Below are 18,635 nucleotides of genomic sequence, written 5' to 3'. Positions count from 1 at the left end.
TTTGCGAATATCTCGTCTCCGCATCTAGCAACACGTGGCTTACATAGTAAATCGGCCACTGTCTTTTATCTTTCTCCCGAACAAGTACTGCACTGACCGCCGAAAGGGACGTCGCTAGATATAGCTGTAATATTTCCCCCTTCTGCGTGCGGGACGGGATCGGTGGTTGTCCAAGTGCTTCTTTTAATTCCTCGAAAGCTTTCTGGCACTCCTTAGTCCACTTTGCTTCCTTACTGCCCTTCAGGTCTTTAAGTGCCTTGAAGAAAGGCAAACATTTTTCTCCAGACTTGGAGATAAATCGATTCAAAGCAGCAACTCTCCTTGTCAAACATTGTACATCCCGAACGATTTTGGGAGCCTCCATATCAATCAGAGCTTGTATTTTGGTAGGATTAGCCTCAATTCCCCTCTGTGATACCATGAAACCCAAAATTTGTCCGAGGAAACTCCAAAGGCACATTTTTCTGGGTTTAACTTCATTTGATGTTTCCGCAGTACTGAGAAAACCTCAGTCAAATCTGCAATATGATTTGCCTTTGTAAAGCTTTTTACTAACATGTCGTCAACATAAGCTTCAACATTATTTCCTATAAGCTCTTTGAAAATCTTGTTGACGGCCCTCTGATATGTTGCTCCTGCATTCTTCAGGCCAAAAGGCATGACCTTGTAATAATAGCTCTCACGATCAGTCATGAAAGCCGTATACTTCTCATCCTCCTTATTCATAAGGATCTGATTATACCCTGAGTAGGCATCCATGAAACTTAAAGTTTCATATCCTGCAGTCGCATCTATCAAGAGGTCAATTCGAGGCAACGGGTAGCAATCTTTTGGGCAAGCTTTGTTTAGATCTGTGTAGTCTGTACACATCCTCCACTTCCCATTCGCCTTTTTCACCATCACCACGTTGGCCAACCAAGTTGGGCACTCGATTGGTTCTATGAAACCAGAATTCTTAAGTTTTTCAACTTCGCTTCGAACGGCTTCATACTTTTCAATAGAGAAATTTCTTCTTTTCTGTATCACTGGTTTCGCCTTAGGGTCTATCCGAGTTTGTGCTCTGCAATGGCCCAATCGATCCCAGGCATGTCCTCAGCAGACCATGCGAATACATCCTTATTCCGTTGAAGAAATAACTTCAACTCATCTTTAAACTCTTCCAGCTATTCAGACCCGATATAAGTAATCTTTTTCTCATCTTCGGTACACAGCTGGATTTGCTCCAGTTTCTCCACTGGTTCGGGCCTTTGCATCTCTGTCTCTTCCCAATCATCTCGAACTTCTATGGGGAGGGCAGTAACCTTCCTCGGACCCTCCTTGTCTTTTAAATAGGCAACATAACACCGCCGAGAGATCTTCCGAGTCGGGAGGAGACTTGACCAATTCCCATGTCGGTCGGGAATTTTATCTTCGAGTGTTTTGTCGAAACAATAGCACCTATCTTGGATAAAGATGGTCGCCCGAGAATCATATTATAGGCTGGTAGTTCTCGAACCACCAAAAAATTGATTCGGACAGTTGTTTCCTTAGGAAAACTTCCAATGGATAGATCCAACTGAACCGATCCTTCCGCTACTGCAGATGACCCTACAAAGCCATATAGATGTGTAGATGAAGGTTTCATCAAGTCCTGATCAACCTTCAATTTTTGATACACTTCGTAGGAAATTAGGTCAGCCTGCAGACCTGTATCAATCAATACTCTATGCACTTCCCGCCGTGCAATCTCTACCTTGATGACTATAGCATCATCATGAGGTAAACATACGTCTCTTTCGTCTTCCTCGCTAAAGGTGATAGAATCTTCACCATTCAGCTTCTTCCGCTTCTGCGCCTCTCCGGCTCCAACAAATTTGGATTTTGTTTTCAAACTCTGGAATGATTTGGGCTCTGGTCCCCCGAAGATGGTAAGGATCGGTGACCGAGTAGCAGCTTCAATCACCTCCTTGCCTTTTTTAGACTTCGGGGCCTCCCTTGATCGTTCCGAACTAACCGAACGATCCCTCTTGGAGCAGCCGCACGTGGCCCACGTGGCTCCTCCCTTCTCCCGCTAACAAAACGGACAAGATGTCCCCGAGATATTAATCTCTCAATATATGCCTTCGGATGACGACAGTCATTAGTGTAATGACCATAGTCCTTGTGGAATCGGCAATACTTTTCCCGATCCTGCTGCTCTCCGGGTTTCAAAAGAATTTTAGGCGGCCACTTTAAAATATTTTTTCTTTTGAGGATATTCAAAATATCAGCCCGAGGAGCATTCAATGGAGTGTACTCACTTTTACCGGGGGATCTTTGGCGCCAAGGCTGGGATTTTCCAACCCGATCGCGAACAGTTTTCTTTGGCTTCTGCTTCTGCTCAGGAGCCTTTTGTTCCTTATTGGAGACTTTATTATCTCCTTGGCGCGCATCTAGAATCTCCATGACTTCACCGCTTCGGCATCTCTGTACCAACTCCAGCATAAGTCGGTATATCTTGTAGTAATAACTCCAGGAGTTTCCGATTAGTGAGTCCTGTGAATAGAGCGGTTCTGGCTACTTGTTCATCCAAGTTTTCTATCTCCATCGTCACTTTGTTGAATCTTTTCAGAAACTCTCTGATCGATTCGCTCTTTCCCTGTTTGACAGTAAACAAGGTTTCTTTCGTTTTCTTGACTTGTATCCCACTCTGGAATCGCCCTATGAATTGGCGCTCATCAAAGTTTACGATCCTTCCAGAGGGGAGGTTCGAAAACCACTTCTGTGCTGCTCCAGTTAAAGATGAACCAAAAACCCTGCATAAAATTTCATTAGAATTACCTGAAACTGCCATGGTCTGTTGGTAATTGTCACATCCTCCCAGCCGGTACCCTATCTGGCATACCCGAGAGTGTGATCCACAGCCCGAAGATCAGGTATCGAGTAATCAACCTCCCACATAAACAATAACATAATCATGAACAATAATAATAAAAGTGCGGAAGATAAACCATAGATCCAAATAAGGAAAGAATGAATCATATATAAATCAGAGTACTAGATATAATCAGAGTGTCCAATCAGATAAGTAAAGTGAGGTGAAATCCCACTCTACAACCAGCGGAAAAGTAGTTCTAAAAGAGAATAAGCAAGATAGAATCTAATCCCAATAGCAGGTACAATAGGTAACTAAATTGTTCTCAATCTTATAGACAACATCCCTATAAGTATAAATCTCATAAACGGCACAAGGGCGCTTCCACTCTATGGTCGGACTAAGCATCGTACGGAGCATAACCACTCGCGGGATCCTCAGTGTAATTGTTGTAACCGCAATCACCTTCCCGGAGATATGCCTCTTCTCCTTGCGCTTCTTCATACGGGCCGTCATGATATTCGAACCCGTAGAATAGTCTAACAAACATTGTACAATAAAGGAATGAGTTTCAAAGAAACTCAGGAAGGCAGTTAAATCCATAATAACATAAATGGCAGGATTTCAGAACAAACATAAATGCAATATGGTATGAAACAAACAATGAATGTATGAATCTAACTCTACATATGCTGGTCTCTATTGGCAAACATGCTTTAAGTCATAGCACCGTACTTCTTTAGGAAGGTCTCAATCACTCATCATCAGTTGGTAATGGGTCCGGCATCCCTCGGGACATTCCATGGCTGGGGGTATAGTCACCACTCTCTCACATCACCATTGGTCTAAGTACCGGCGCATGTCAAGGTAAAGCCTAGCCAAATGCAAGTCTTCTACTTAGTTACATCAAGTCAAATCCAGATACGTCCATTCCTCGTCCTTGACGATCCTTTCCGGTATCCTTCACACTAGAGTCCTCATAGTCCCTGACTACGGACTCATCAACCCTATTGGTCATCCACATATGGTAAACGGGAAGCTCTCACGTCCCCTCACGGGTTGGTTACCGGTCTTGAGCGCCCGTGAGCCCAAGTCTATCCATATGCAACCCTCCAATAAATGGCCCCCACAATGTGATTCCTGTCCTCTCACGGGTTGGTTACCGGTCTTGAGCGCCCATGAATCACCATTGCTACCACGGGTCGTTCGGTCTCAATACCCCTCCGATTAGGGTCTGACATAACGAGACATCCTAGCCCAACACTACTAGACAGTCCTAGATATGTCATCCAACAGTTTAGGAAGGTGTCCAGAGGGCATCTCCGGAAACATCCCATAATATTCCCGTAGTAGTCCAAGGACAGAAGTGTCAAAAGGACACCTCTCCTTTCCAAACCATACTTAAGCATACACAAGCATCAATTCATATCATCACATATATGGTAACTTCATATATGGAAAGAAATCAATAAGTACAATTAACTTGTATATAACTGGTAAGTAAATCATACATGAGTTAATTCAATATAAATAAGTAATGCTACTGATATCAAGACAGTACCACAGTAGTATAACATTATAAGAATCTAATCAAAGAAATAACTTAACAAGATTCAAATATAGAAACTAAGATATGCAATTTATGTTGTTAAAGAAGTAACCATCCTTACCTTTTATAACTTGCAAAGGAATCCTAAGAAATCAAGTAAGATCTTGACAAACTTGAGAAGAAGGTCCTAAACAAGTGTATACAACATATTAGGAAAGATCCCTAACAGAAAAGATACCAAAACATCCAAAACAGACCAATTCGGAGTTCTTTGTACTCATTGGTCGATTGGATTGGTCTACGCGCCGCCTCGACCAATCAGTCGACCAATGCAGACGAGAGCCTATAAAATCGAGTTTTGAGATATAAAATCCGAATTTGGTGGTTCAAAAGGGTACTAATCAAGGGGTAAACTACATTAGTAGTATCCTAACATATAGGGGATCTCAAAACACTAATCAAATCAAGTCATCAAGATACAAATTAGGAAACAAAAAGTTACCATAATTAGATCAATCATGGTTCTTGAAGAATTCAAGATAGAAATCAAAGACAAAAACAATAGGAGAATGAATCATTGATTCAGGTATAGGTATCATGAAAGGCATACTTAGATCTTCAAGAAAATAGACCTAAGAGCATAAATCTAAATAAGGAAACAAAACCTACCATATATGTAACTATCATGATTCATGAAGAAAACATGGTATGGTAGAAGAGAAACAACTAGAGATTGATAGATCATGGATCATGAAAAGAAAACACAAGCAATTGACTACTAACATGATCAATATAGTAGATCTAAGGAGATCGGAATTCAAATCAAAAGATAAACAAAGACAAGATCATGATTTGATCAGGATTCCTTCAAAAGCTTGCAATGATCATGGTTAAGATCATTGCATTAGCCATTAATCCTTAGGAAGATCATGAGAGACAAGTCCAGAGATGTTTGCAACAGAGAATGCACCATCTCCTCACTGTCTCAACTCAAAAAGGAAAGAAAAACAGAGATGGAGGAGAAGAAGAGAGTGTAGACATACCTTTGATGCAAAAGGAAGAGTTTTGACGAAGATCCGTCAAGAAAAACACCAAGGATGCAAGGGAGATGACTTGCAGAGGTCTTTGGTTCGTTCCAAAGAGTTAGGAGGCAGAAAATACGAAGTAGACTCGAGATTGGACTTAAATAGAGCAAGCAAGACCTAATTGCCAAAGACAGCACCCATTGGTCGAGTGGATTGGTCGACTGGTCCAATCGACCAATCGATCGACCAATCGGTTCAAAGCAACTCCTAAACGGGGAATTGAAGACCCAGATCAAATCCAATCCTAAAGGGTTTTTGCACACATATCAAGTGACTTACCTAATAGGTAGAAATGCCTTCAAACCATGATAGAGAGCACTCCAAGTCCATCAACTAATCCGATCTTCATCAAGATTCAGTTTCCATAAATAGAACCTCATCATCAACTCTCATGGATTCAAAGCCAGACACCAAGTCCTCCACTGGGATGGTCCAAAGTTGACTTCTTACTTTACTTCGGGTCACTGGACCTACAAATAACAAGGTTTCCGGGTCAAGGTTAGGGCTGGGTTTTACAGTAATAGCCGATGTGAGCTGTTGGATCCCCGGAGCCATCGAATGTTGAGAAAGTAGGCAAACGGAAGTTATGGGGAAACCGATATCCCGCAATTGGCTCAGCAAAAGGAGTCTTCCGAATGACTGAGTAAATATCCTCAGTTATTCTTCCCTTAGCCAACTGCCCTAATTTCTCATTGATGTTGGCCAATTCTTGACCAATCTGGGTCGGGTGATCTTCAGCAATACGATCACGACCTCGATTAACACGATCATCCCGTGCTACTCGATCATCACGAACAGCCCGTCCTTCCCGAGCATTCCTTTCGTCACGAACTGCTCGATCATCATGAATGGTTCTTCTGACAGTGGGTGAGTGAGTTCTTACCCCTGTATCCAACCTTGTGTTTGAATCAGTTGTACTCTCTTGCGGTCTGTCGAACCGATCGTCTCGCCTCGGTTGATCATCGATCCTCCGAAGTCCTCGGTCTCCTTCACGGAAATTCTGATCAACATTCTGGTCTTCAGCCATTCTCTGGTCACGTGGCAATGCACGTCTCCCTGAATCGCGTTGATCAGGCTCTTGTGGTAAAACCACTCGTCTGGTGAGCATACGGAGTGCTTGGCTCACCTCCAAGAGTTGAATCTTTACCTGATCCAATTGATCTTGGATTGTATCAGGAGGAGGATTACGTCCTCCCTGGCCATCATCCACTTCGATAGGATTTTGGCTCTCCGGGAATATCTGGATTATTCACCCGGTGTATCTGAACACCGGAATTGCGTTGTGCAGCGGCTGCTACGGCTGCTGATCTAGTCACCATGGCTTTTCAAGTCTTTCCCACAGACGGTGCCAAATGATGCGTCCAAAATCTGCTCAGCCCTTGGATCTCCACGTGATGTCCTGCAAAACGAAAGCGTCAGATGTGGCCCGACCGCTGGGGTCGGGAGTCCACCTCCGAAGGCTAAGTCAGTTGATGAACTTAATCACAAACGGCTCTGCTAGAAGCGCAGAGCTAAGGAATGAAGAACTGGGAAAGGTGATCTAGATAGCAGATCGCGGATAGTTTAGGTCTATCAGTATGTATCTGAACCTGAGTCTCAGATAGTATTCTTCTTGATCGATTGATCCGTCCCTCACCCTGTATGGTAGTGAGGTTTATATAGAGTGTACCTTCGAATCTCCTTCGTTGGATGCACTTGAGCCTTCTTCGGGTAGTCGTTGGATCTTATCAGTTAGATCCGTTGAGCGATAGACTTCTACTAGTTTGGGCTAGTAGAGGACTCCTGAGGTAACCTTTAGGTTATGCTATAGTTATCCCTTCGATAATGATTATCCGCAGCTGTCAGTTTGAGTCTGCCATCATCAGGGTAATTACCCTAATCCATAAGTAAGATTAGGGCACGCTTGTAGCCGAATAAGCTTTCTTCTTCAGCAAGCCATCTTCAGGATCCGGTTCGCTCGGGAGCGATTCGGTTTTCTCCGTCTCGACCGGGGTCGAGGGTCGGACCAGGTATGAACCCGGTCGGATCATAAACTCTCCATATTAGTGAGTGACTCAAGGGTATGAGGAGGCGAACTCATGACCTTATGTCTCCTTGGCCAATCATATCCATATAATTTATCATTTGGGAAAAGTAAAGCAGTATATATGTGTGAAGATTTATATGACAAACAAAACACAAATATAGAGAAATTTTTTTTTTTTTGTAAGATAGCTAAAATAAGAGACAAAAAGACTAGGGATCTAGACCATGTTAGATGATTAAAAGTAAAGATAGTAAAATACTAGTACGTGATGAAAATTCAATAAAAGATGGGAAGTTTACTCCTCTAGTGTCTAGCGTACTTATCGAACACACTTCAAGTATATGTGATTCAAATGATTATACTATTCACCATGTCATGCGATAGAATCTCTAGAGCATTAATTTGGTAAGTACTAGAGAAAATACATGTTCAAAATCTGTGGACATAGTTAAAGATATGTATAATAGTTCAATGGTTATTTTTGCTAAACATAATAGTTCAATTACAAGTATAATAATGATGGGAGGGGATTAAGGCATTAAATTCCCAATTACAATTGGATTACACAAAGGATGAGTTATAAGCCCATGTTTATTTGCATTTATAATAGATGATTTAACTAAAGACATTAAATATGAGGTTCCTTGGTATAATTTTTTTTTGTTGGTTGATGATTTTGTCTTAATAAATAGATGCATCATACAAGTAGGGATTAATAGCAAGTAAGAATCATGGAGAGCAACTTAAAAATCAAAAGCTTTAAACTAAGTAGAATGATGATGGCACATCCAGTATGTGATTTTAGTCGTGATCAGAAAGATGATTAGGTGGAGATTTCTTTTGGTGCAAGAGCATTCTTTTATATTTAAGGGATGAGGATAGATGAGGTGGTGAAACTTGATGAAAAGATGATTCCATAAAGCGATTATTTTAGATATTTTGGTTGAATCATGAATAAAAAAAAAGTAATATAGATGATGATGTTTACCAAAGAATTATATAGGTAATCAACGTATTTCTTTCAAACTCAAAGAGAGTTCTATAGGACTGCCATATAACCAATCATTATATATGGTGCAATTTCACCATATATGGTGCAAAGTGTTAGGTTGTTAAGACGCATCATATAGATAAACTCATATAACACAAAGATTCTAAGATAGATCCATGCAAAACTAGAAAAGATAAGATAAAGAATGATCATATTAGAGCTAGTTTAGGAGTAGCTTGAATAAATGATAAGCTATCAGAAAGTCGACTAAGATGGCATAACCGCATTAGTGAATGCCTTTAAGTGCCCTTGTATAGAGAAATAATTTAATCTACATTGAAGAAAGTAGAAGAACTAGGGACAAACTTAAAATAACTTTAGAAGAATTGGTGAAAAAAGATAAATATGGATGGTTTATGACTTATATCAAGTATGGCATCAAATAGAGTTGATTGGAAGATTCCATGTAGTTGACCCCATTTAGTTGGGATAAGGCTTGTGTTGTTTTTGTTTTAGCGTATCAATAAGAGTTACTCTCAAATCAATTCTAATATGATTACTATTTATTTATTGTTCATTATTTATCCACTCATATGTCACAATATTCTTAGTTTTATTATATTGAGTTTTATTTATGTTATGCGTATTAATTCATGACATTTTGCACCATACACCACATCATGTCATATGACTATTACAAAAAGGATAATTACTATTGCCTCCCTATAACTATAGCTTAGTTGCCAAAAGAACCTAGAAGATAAATAGTAACTTTATTTAGAAAAATAACCATATAAAATATCAATTTGTATACTTGTATTCTTGTCATTTTTAACTCCAAAAAACTAAGATGAAACCAAGGGAGCTCTAGTACTAGAAGAAGAAAAAAAATGAAGAAAAACAAAAATGAAAAACAAAGAAAGAGAAGAAGATGGCGAGGGTAGAGAGGTGTTTGGGTGTTGTTATCTAACCCTGGGGATGGGGACAAATTTAGAGAGAGGAAGTGGTGATGGAGAGACTGGAGAGTTCAGTGGGGGGAGGCAGAGAGGAAACATCTAGGGGATACAACGAGGGTCATCAATTGTTGGATCAGTAATTGGGTTTGTGGGATTCACAAAGATGCTATTTCCTTAGGCCCTCACATTTGCCATTGGAGGCAAATAGCTGTTTAGGAACTTTTTTTATGTACAATGTGGCTGACAAGTTGTAGCTAATTATAAAGTTCTTCCCACCTCATAGCTTGCATAAAATTTATTGTATTTCAATTTCAGGATACTCAACAGTTTTGGCATTATTATTATTATTTTTTTTGGTCTTCCTCCAAAACAATTGGTGAGTGGCATTCATAATCATCTTTAAGTTTGAATGATTTCAAACCACATAAAAATAACTTAATTAACATTGAGACTTGAGAGAAAGAGGAAAGAAAAAAAAAATATTTGGGGCAAGGTAAAAGAAGAAGACTAGTTTTTTTTCTTTCTTCCAATTTCTCTCTTTATTTTGATTGGAGAAGAAGATCATCAGACTAGGGTTAATTTTTTCTAAGTATTACGAGTAGTAGTGTAATTTAAATATAAAGTATAAATAAGTAATATAGATTCATAAGTTTATTTTGGAATTTTTGAATTAATCAAAGATGCCACAACATCACTTAATTAATGGAGCATAACAGTAGGGGGCATTAACAATTACAAGTAAAGTCTATGGTTGGATTAGTAATTTAAAAAAATATATGAAATAAGATAGTAATTAAGCTATAGTATAGACAACAATTATTTGTCCTTAAAAAAAATTATTTTCAGTATCAAAAGAGCATTTGATCACAAAACTTTCGATGGACCTCAACTTTTTTTTTTTTTTGTGAATTTTGATGGACCACTTCATCCATCTGATTTGAACTTTTAGTGAAATATCATCTTATGTGTCAACTTCTTTGTTTATAATTGAACTTGGGTAACTAAAAGATTACTTCGTATAATCACTTTCTCATTTTTTTTTTCACCTTCTGATTATCATCCATTCCTATGTAACTAAATTGTTAAACGTAATACTCTAATTTCTTTGTTTTTATCTACAAGCATTTTACTCTAAGATGATTTTATTAACTAAAACTTGCCGTTAATCCCTTTTTCTTATTCACTAAAGCAACAATTTCAGGAAAATAAGATCCGGTCACTATCTATATATAGATTCTTGGGTAAAACACTATTGCTCCACATTTACGTATATTATATTATCATTTATTTGGAATTTGAATGTTTTGTACGATGGAATACTTCCACAACTATTCAAGATTTACAACAATGGCCGCCTTCTAACTCCAAACAGATTGGTTGAATTGGGTATTAGTAAATGACCCATTGTCTTCTTTTGGTGAAGCAAACGAAGACGAGTTTGCTTGTCCATCCTCTTCTTCTTTGGATATGGGAATGCGGCAACAACCACTTATTTTTTTCATTGTTCATTTTCAAGAAGGTGGTGGTCGGACATTCTTCACCTTATAGATTTCAATTTCAGCCAAGTAGTACATGGCGAGAAGAGCTTTATTGTGCAACATGCAACTTCAATGGAAAATCCTGGATGAGTAAAGTTCAGCAATGCAGTTTCAATTGTCTAGTGTATTGAGTTTGGTTTGAGCACAATAATAGGCTGATGCTTGGCATGGTAGAGGTAGAGAATTTGGAGCTCCAATGCATTGTGAATGACACTCAAACTTAGGGAAGGCAACTTCGGCTGATCTTTCTTCCATTAATGGAGAATCAAATCTGATCTCAAGATTGTCATTCCAAAGGCTTTGTCTTGGAGTCACCCATCGCCAAGGTGGATGTCTGTGAATTGCAATGGTTCCATTAGAGTCTTTAGGAGGCTATGGTTGTGAAATCCCTTAGAATCCTAACCGGATAAGCCTTCATTTCATGTCCATAAACCTGTAGTGCTAGTAGAAAACAATTATGGGCCATCCCAATTGAGCCATGAGTTTGGAAGTTAAACCCATTGGACATGGATAATGAAGAAGATGACCTGGCCGTAAATGTTTTGGAAGGAGAGAGAAAGCTAGCCTAGATGGTTAAAAAAGCGAATGGCTTGAACGAAAATCAAGATAGAAGCCTCCAATGCCAAGGCAAATATGTTGTAATTTTCATAGTTTTTTTGATCCACTAAGTCCAAGGCCATATTTTGAGGGGAGTTTTGTCTGGGAGACAACCTTTAGGGGTCTCCCTTCACGGTGGGAGTGTTTTGTAAACCAAACGGATTTGGATGAAGTTTTAAATTGTGTCGAAACGTTGGGATGAGTCTCTCGAAGGCAATTGGTCACGAGGAGGGGGCGGGGGCGCGCATGGCCACTTGCACCCGGCCACACCAAAGCGCAATGGTTAGTTGACTGACCACCCCCTACCTAGGAAAGTGTATTTTCAAGATTTTGGGTTTTGAACCCCTATTTTATAACTCTTTTGCCTCTTGCACGAATTGTTTATCTAAGAGCTCAAGTAGAGTGGGAAGCTTGGTTTTGGGTGAAATTCTTGAGGATTTGGGTGAGCCGAAGCTCAAATCACAAGGATAAAGACGTAAAGGTAAGAAAACCCATTCTCTTCATGCCATAAATTTATTAGTGTATTTACTATCGTGGATGCCATTAATGGTGTAGTTGATGAAATTGGTTGTTGATTTATGATTCTTACCATGTCTCCCAACCCTATTGAGTGGTGACTTATATTGTTTCTCCCATTTTTGTTTGAATCGCATCTTAGAGATGCCCGTGGCAATTCTTTGTTAACCAATTTGAGGATTTAGGTTTGGAGACTTTGTTGGGTATTCGAGACATAAACATTGTTCTATTGAAGCTCCAAAGCCCCCAAAACTAAGAGTTTCGAAATGAGCAAGAGGAAGAACCAATTGTTCACAACCCAAGGGGCGGTCAACAAGTCCTGGAGAGCCCAACCGACCAACCCTCCCCGGATCTAATCGAGAGGTATTGTCCGATTAATTCCAAATTGTAATTCAATTCTGATGCATGATTTTGATAAGTCTTGGGGTCATAATTTGGCTTATTATATGTGGATGATTATAGGGTTGAAGGAGGTATAGTCCGAGTTAGTTGGTGCCATAGGATGCAACATTTCCTAGATAGATAAGGATATTGGACCGAGTTGGTTGGTGTCATAGGATGGATATCCGAACTTAGGATGATATGATGACGTAGATGACCTCTTGCATTGGGCTAGGAAGTTCCTTAACACATGCGAAATGTCATGCCAATGGTTGTGATGAGAGAATGCAGCCTTATTCCTTAGTCATGGTTATGACGTAGTGACCTCTTGCATTGGGCTAGGAAGTTCCCTAACACATGCCAAATGTCATGCCAATGGTTGTGATGAGAGAATGCAGCCTTATTCCCTAGTCATGGTCGTTGATTGAACTGTTATCCCCATAACTTAGTTGTGATGCCCAATTCGATTGGTGTAATTGGAGTCTGTGTGAAACTTCCCAAAGGAGGTTGTGCTATGTCTCAATGCATCTACTTAGATAGAGACTAGCATGCTTAGACTCATTAGAGCATACTCACATTTACATGATGTCTTTACATTTCAATTGCATTCCATAGCATTATACATGTGTTAAATGCTTCGTATATGATATTACTGACTTCACTAAGTTCGTTGGTACTCATCCTATATGGGAACTCTTTCTTTAGATTCAATGATAGGTTATGAGGACACCATATTCTTAAAGAGTTTGTCACCAGCAGAGTCCTATGAGGGACTAGAAGGAGAGGATGCTAAGGCACAAGGAGATACATGCCCTTGCACGCATTGCTCCTATGGAGTCCAACCATTATGTGAGCTTGGCTAATTTAGTTGGGGACATGGTTGCCTTGATTGGGACCATCTACATTTTTTATTTGCTTGTTGGACTATACCAAATTAAACACACTTAAAACATCTATTGATGATGTGAAACCCAGCCCTAACATGACCCTGACCTTGACCCGGTAATCCGGTTGTTTTTAAGTCCGAAGACCCGGAGTAAAGGAAGAAGCCAACTATGGGCCATCTCAGTAGAAGGCATGGTGTTTGACTCTGAACCCATGGATGTTGATGATGGAGTTCCATACTTGGATGTTTGTGCAGATTTGGATAGGAAGATGCACCTGTCTGAAGATGAGATTAGTTGAAGGACTTGAAGTGTTATCTGACTTGGTTTAAAGGTATTTCTACACACTAGATATGTCACTTGATATGTGTGCAAAAGCCCATAAGGTTTAGAGCCCATTTGATCCTTCAATTCCCTGATTGTTCCTTGCTGTCTGCCTTGGTCGACTGGGCCAGTCGACCAAGAACTCGACCAAAGGATTGTTAAATCCAAGAAAATGCAATTTTAGGGTTTTTCACTTATATTTAAACCCTACTTCGTGTTTCTTTGTTACGGCTACCTCCTAAACACTTTTTAAACTTGAGAAGACCTCTCCGAAACTCTCTCTGGTGATTCGAACGATTCCTCTGCAGATCTGAAGCTTTGATCTGCCAATTCAAGGTTAGTATCTCTTCTGAATTTTTAATTATTCTTTCTTCGATCTTATTCTCGATTGAGATTAGAAAGAAGATGCTGCATCCTTGCAACCATCCCTTCGTGATCTCCTTCGTTTCTTTGAGATATATGGTCATCGTCATGATCTTAACCCTAGCCTGATTTTTTTCTTGAAACCCTGACCTTGTATGATCTTTCTGGAAACCTTTGGTAATCTCCCATGCAAGGGAAACCTCATGGGCAATGTTTCTATTAATCTAAACTAGATTTTCTATGATTTCTTGTTATTTTCTTGATAGCAATCATTCCCTTTCATTCCGTGATCATAACCTTTTCATGAGAGCCATAAAGGTTGAAACCCTAGTTTCTTGGATCAAATCAAGAACCCATAGTTTGACCATGACTTGATGATTTTATCTTCCTAAATGATTCTAATACATCCTAGGAAGTTCCCCTTCGAATTTCGGATCAATCCAACTTCAAACGAAAAAGTTATGACCAGATCTGTCTTTACATTCCCGTACTGACTTCCTTGGTCGACTGCTTGGCCGACTGGGTCAGTAGACCAAGCACTCGACCAATGATGTCAGTAGCTTCATTTTTCGCCCGATTTGATTCGTTTGCTCTCTGATCTTTTAGGTATTTTTCCTAATGTTGTATCTATGATTGTTAGGAGTTTATTTGCTAAGTTTGGAGTTGCTCTCTTTGATCTATGGATTATCTTCGGTGATAATCAAGGTAAGGACAGTTATTTCATAATAACATAGATCACATACTCTCTGGTTTCTACTTTATGAAGCTCTGAGTTTATATACTGTTCTTGTATCTTATACTTCTAATATACTACTGTAAGTACAGTAGTACTTGTTTATGTATTCTTTTCCATTATTCAAGTATATGAAATTTTTATTACTGCTTGATCGGATTATGCTTTAACATTCTCTTTTATATGATGAATTGTTGGTTGTGTATGTCTTGACTGATTTGAGAATGTGTTTGATTAAGTATGGTTTGGGATTGGGAAGTGTCCTTTTGACGCTTCTGTCCTTAAACATCGGAGGGAATAGTATGGGATGTTCTCCGAAGATGCCCATCGATGCTTTCCTGAATCATTGGTTGTCATACCTAGGGCTGTCTAGCAGTGTTTGGCTAGAATGTCCCCGTTATATCAGACTCGAATCGGAAGGGTGTTGAGACCGAACGACCCGTGGTAGCAATGTGATTCATGGGCGCTCAAGACCGGTAACAAACCTGTGAGAGGACGGGAATCATATTATGGGGGCCATTTATTTGAGGGTTGCATATGGCTAGACTTGGGCTCATGGGCGCTCAAGACCGGTAACCATCTTTGTTGGATTGACGAAGTCCACTATTTTGATGATGTCATCTATAGGATAGAAAACTCTTAAGTTTAGTTTGTCTTTCTTATTTTCTTTTGTTTCAGTTGTAATTCCTTTTAGACTTACATACTACGTTCCGCTATATCTGTGGAGTGAGTTTCCGCCTCTCTTTACTTCTTTTGATATCTTCGGATATCTGGTATCATTTTCCGCACTCTAATTATATTGTTTATTCATTTCTTGATTTTAAATCTTTTGTTTATAATATTTAAACCTTGATTATTTCTTGTTTATGATTATGTTATTGTATATGTGGGAGGATGATTTCCTCGATACTTGATCTTCGGGGCTGTGGATCACACTCCCGGGTATGCCAGTTAGGGTATCGGCTGGGGGGATGTGACTGATGACGCTTTGAGATTACTAATGAACGAACTTTACTTTGACTTTAAGTTCGACATTAACTCTGAATTTATTTGGGACAACTGTAACAACACTATATTTGATACCTTCTAATTCCTTGTTATTTTGATTATGCTATTTTGTATGTAGTGGTTATGGATTGGTTATAAACCAAGATCTTGTAGTTATGAATCACATCCATGGGAATTCGAGTAAGTCTAATACTAGCTGGGTGGGGTGTGACAATGGTACAAGAAATGTGCAATAATTTTTGCAATTGTGGGTGTGTTTAGGGAGGGAATATCTTGGTTATGGAGTTACACAACATTAAAACAATGGCTTGTGGAGGCTATGGAGTGGGCTGTGGGCATGGTCTAGGTTCAATCGAATTGGTTCATAGTTGTGGGAATGATTTGTTGGAAATACCACATTCCATGATATGCAGCGGATTCAGTTCATGAAATATGGGATCTCAAGCAGTCAATTGATCAATGCGCTTTTCATCATCATGCACACCAACTAAATGCAAGGGCAAATTATTTGGTTGGGTATTGTCATATTGTGTTGAGGTACATGGGACTATGGGAGAGGTCATCTTCCAGCCTGATCTATCCTGGAGGATCTCACTCGGACTTTCGAGAATGACGCCTCTAGGAAGTTGCATCGTTGCATGTGTTTTAGAATGTAGATATCTTCTTTCTTTCAATAATGCAAGCTATCTTCTTCCAATAAAAATATGTATTCAAGATTTAGAAAAAAAAAAAAAAAAAAAATTTGAGTACAAATCATAACAAACAGAAAGAGAAATAAAAAAGACCAAATTGATCAGAAATTGAAAATTTTCAACCAAAATAAAAAAGAAAAAAATAAATTGAAATTGGAATCTAATAAAAGAGTCTTTTAAGCAACTCTTTACATCAAATAAATACAAAGAATTCAACCTTTAGTCAATTCTTTTTTCATGTATATTTATATCCAAGTGTTGGACCATGAGCTTGATGTCATAAATGACTAAGAGGTTAAGCGAAACGAGCTGGCATTTGTGATATGGATGGAGTTTTTTTTGGAGCCGCCACCCCACTAGGAGGTGGGGGGACCAATTCCAACCAACCATGAAGCATCAACCCCACATCCAGAAGGTGAGGTCTATGTATTGTACACCCTTAATGTTCGAAAGAGATCGATCCCCACGTTCCTCAGAGAGAGCTGGTCATCCCTATACAGATGAATGTGGAGGAAGAGATTGGTGGGTATTATTTGGTGTTGAAAAAACTCATAAATCATGTGAAGGGAATCAACCGGCAATTAAGAGGACTCATAAAGGAGAAGAGGTGCAAGTTGGCAAGTTGATGTATAAAGGAATATGGATAAAGCAAAGAGTGTGTAAAGTGTGACCTAAGGATTGGGAGAAATGAGAGAGACACAAGTGAGATGTGAACACAGATCGAAGGCAACAAAGAGAGAAGGTGAGGTCTATGTATTGTACACCCTTAATGTTCGAAAGAGATCGATCCCCACGTTCCTCAGAGAGAGCTGGTCATCCCTATACAGATGAATGTGGAGGAAGAGATTGGTGGGTATTATTTGGTGTTGAAAAAACTCATAAATCATGTGAAGGGAATCAACCGGCAATTAAGAGGACTCATAAAGGAGAAGAGGTGCAAGTTGGCAAGTTGATGTATAAAGGAATATGGATAAAGCAAAGAGTGTGTAAAGTGTGACCTAAGGATTGGGAGAAATGAGAGAGACACAAGTGAGATGTGAACACAGATCGAAGGCAACAAAGAGAGAAGGTGAGGTCTATGTATTGTACACCCTTAATGTTCGAAAGAGATCGATCCCCACGTTCCTCAGAGAGAGCTGGTCATCCCTATACAGATGAATGTGGAGGAAGAGATTGGTGGGTATTATTTGGTGTTGAAAAAACTCATAAATCATGTGAAGGGAATCAACCGGCAATTAAGAGGACTCATAAAGGAGAAGAGGTGCAAGTTGGCAAGTTGATGTATAAAGGAATATGGATAAAGCAAAGAGTGTGTAAAGTGTGACCTAAGGATTGGGAGAAATGAGAGAGACACAAGTGAGATGTGAACACAGATCGAAGGCAACAAAGAGAGAAGGTGAGGTCTATGTATTGTACACCCTTAATGTTCGAAAGAGATCGATCCCCACGTTCCTCAGAGAGAGCTGGTCATCCCTATACAGATGAATGTGGAGGAAGAGATTGGTGGGTATTATTTGGTGTTGAAAAAACTCATAAATCATGTGAAGGGAATCAACCGGCAATTAAGAGGACTCATAAAGGAGAAGAGGTGCAAGTTGGCAAGTTGATGTATAAAGGAATATGGATAAAGCAAAGAGTGTGTAAAGTGTGACCTAAGGATTGGGAGAAATGAGAGAGACACAAGTGAGATGTGAACACAGATCGAAGGCAACAAAGAGAGATTTTAGAAGGAGAGGGAAATCAAATTAAGGGGTTGGTTCATCGATCGGTTGGTTATTTGTCACAGAATCTTAATTTGCCACCCTTTTCCTTTTATTTTTCTCCATTTGATCTGTTTATTGCTTCTTTGTTGCCAGAAAAGTAGTGGTCACAAGCAGCCAACACAAACATAAAAGGAAACAGGGTGACATTTATGTAATGGGCCACTCTCTCCCTGCACTTATTTCTTTCATTCCTTAATTGCTAATAGGTGGATGCCACTGTTCCGTGTCTCTCTCTCTCTCGGAAGTGAGAACCGAGAGTCCTTGACACCCATTATTTCTATTTAGCCAATAACTTCAGAAGGTGGCGGTTGTGCCTTTTGTTTTTGACCCACCAATCTAAGTTATACCAGTTGGATAATTTGGGAGGTCAGGTAAGTTGGAGTCTTAGGTAGAGGA

The sequence above is a fragment of the Hakea prostrata genome, chromosome 2 (genome assembly GCF_041222555.1).
Source record: "Hakea prostrata isolate BN-2017 chromosome 2, UWA_Hpros_2, whole genome shotgun sequence".
Classification (NCBI taxonomy): Eukaryota; Viridiplantae; Streptophyta; class Magnoliopsida; order Proteales; family Proteaceae; genus Hakea; species Hakea prostrata.
The sequence above is the reverse complement of the archived record's forward strand: the minus strand, read 5'-3'. Positions refer to the sequence as shown.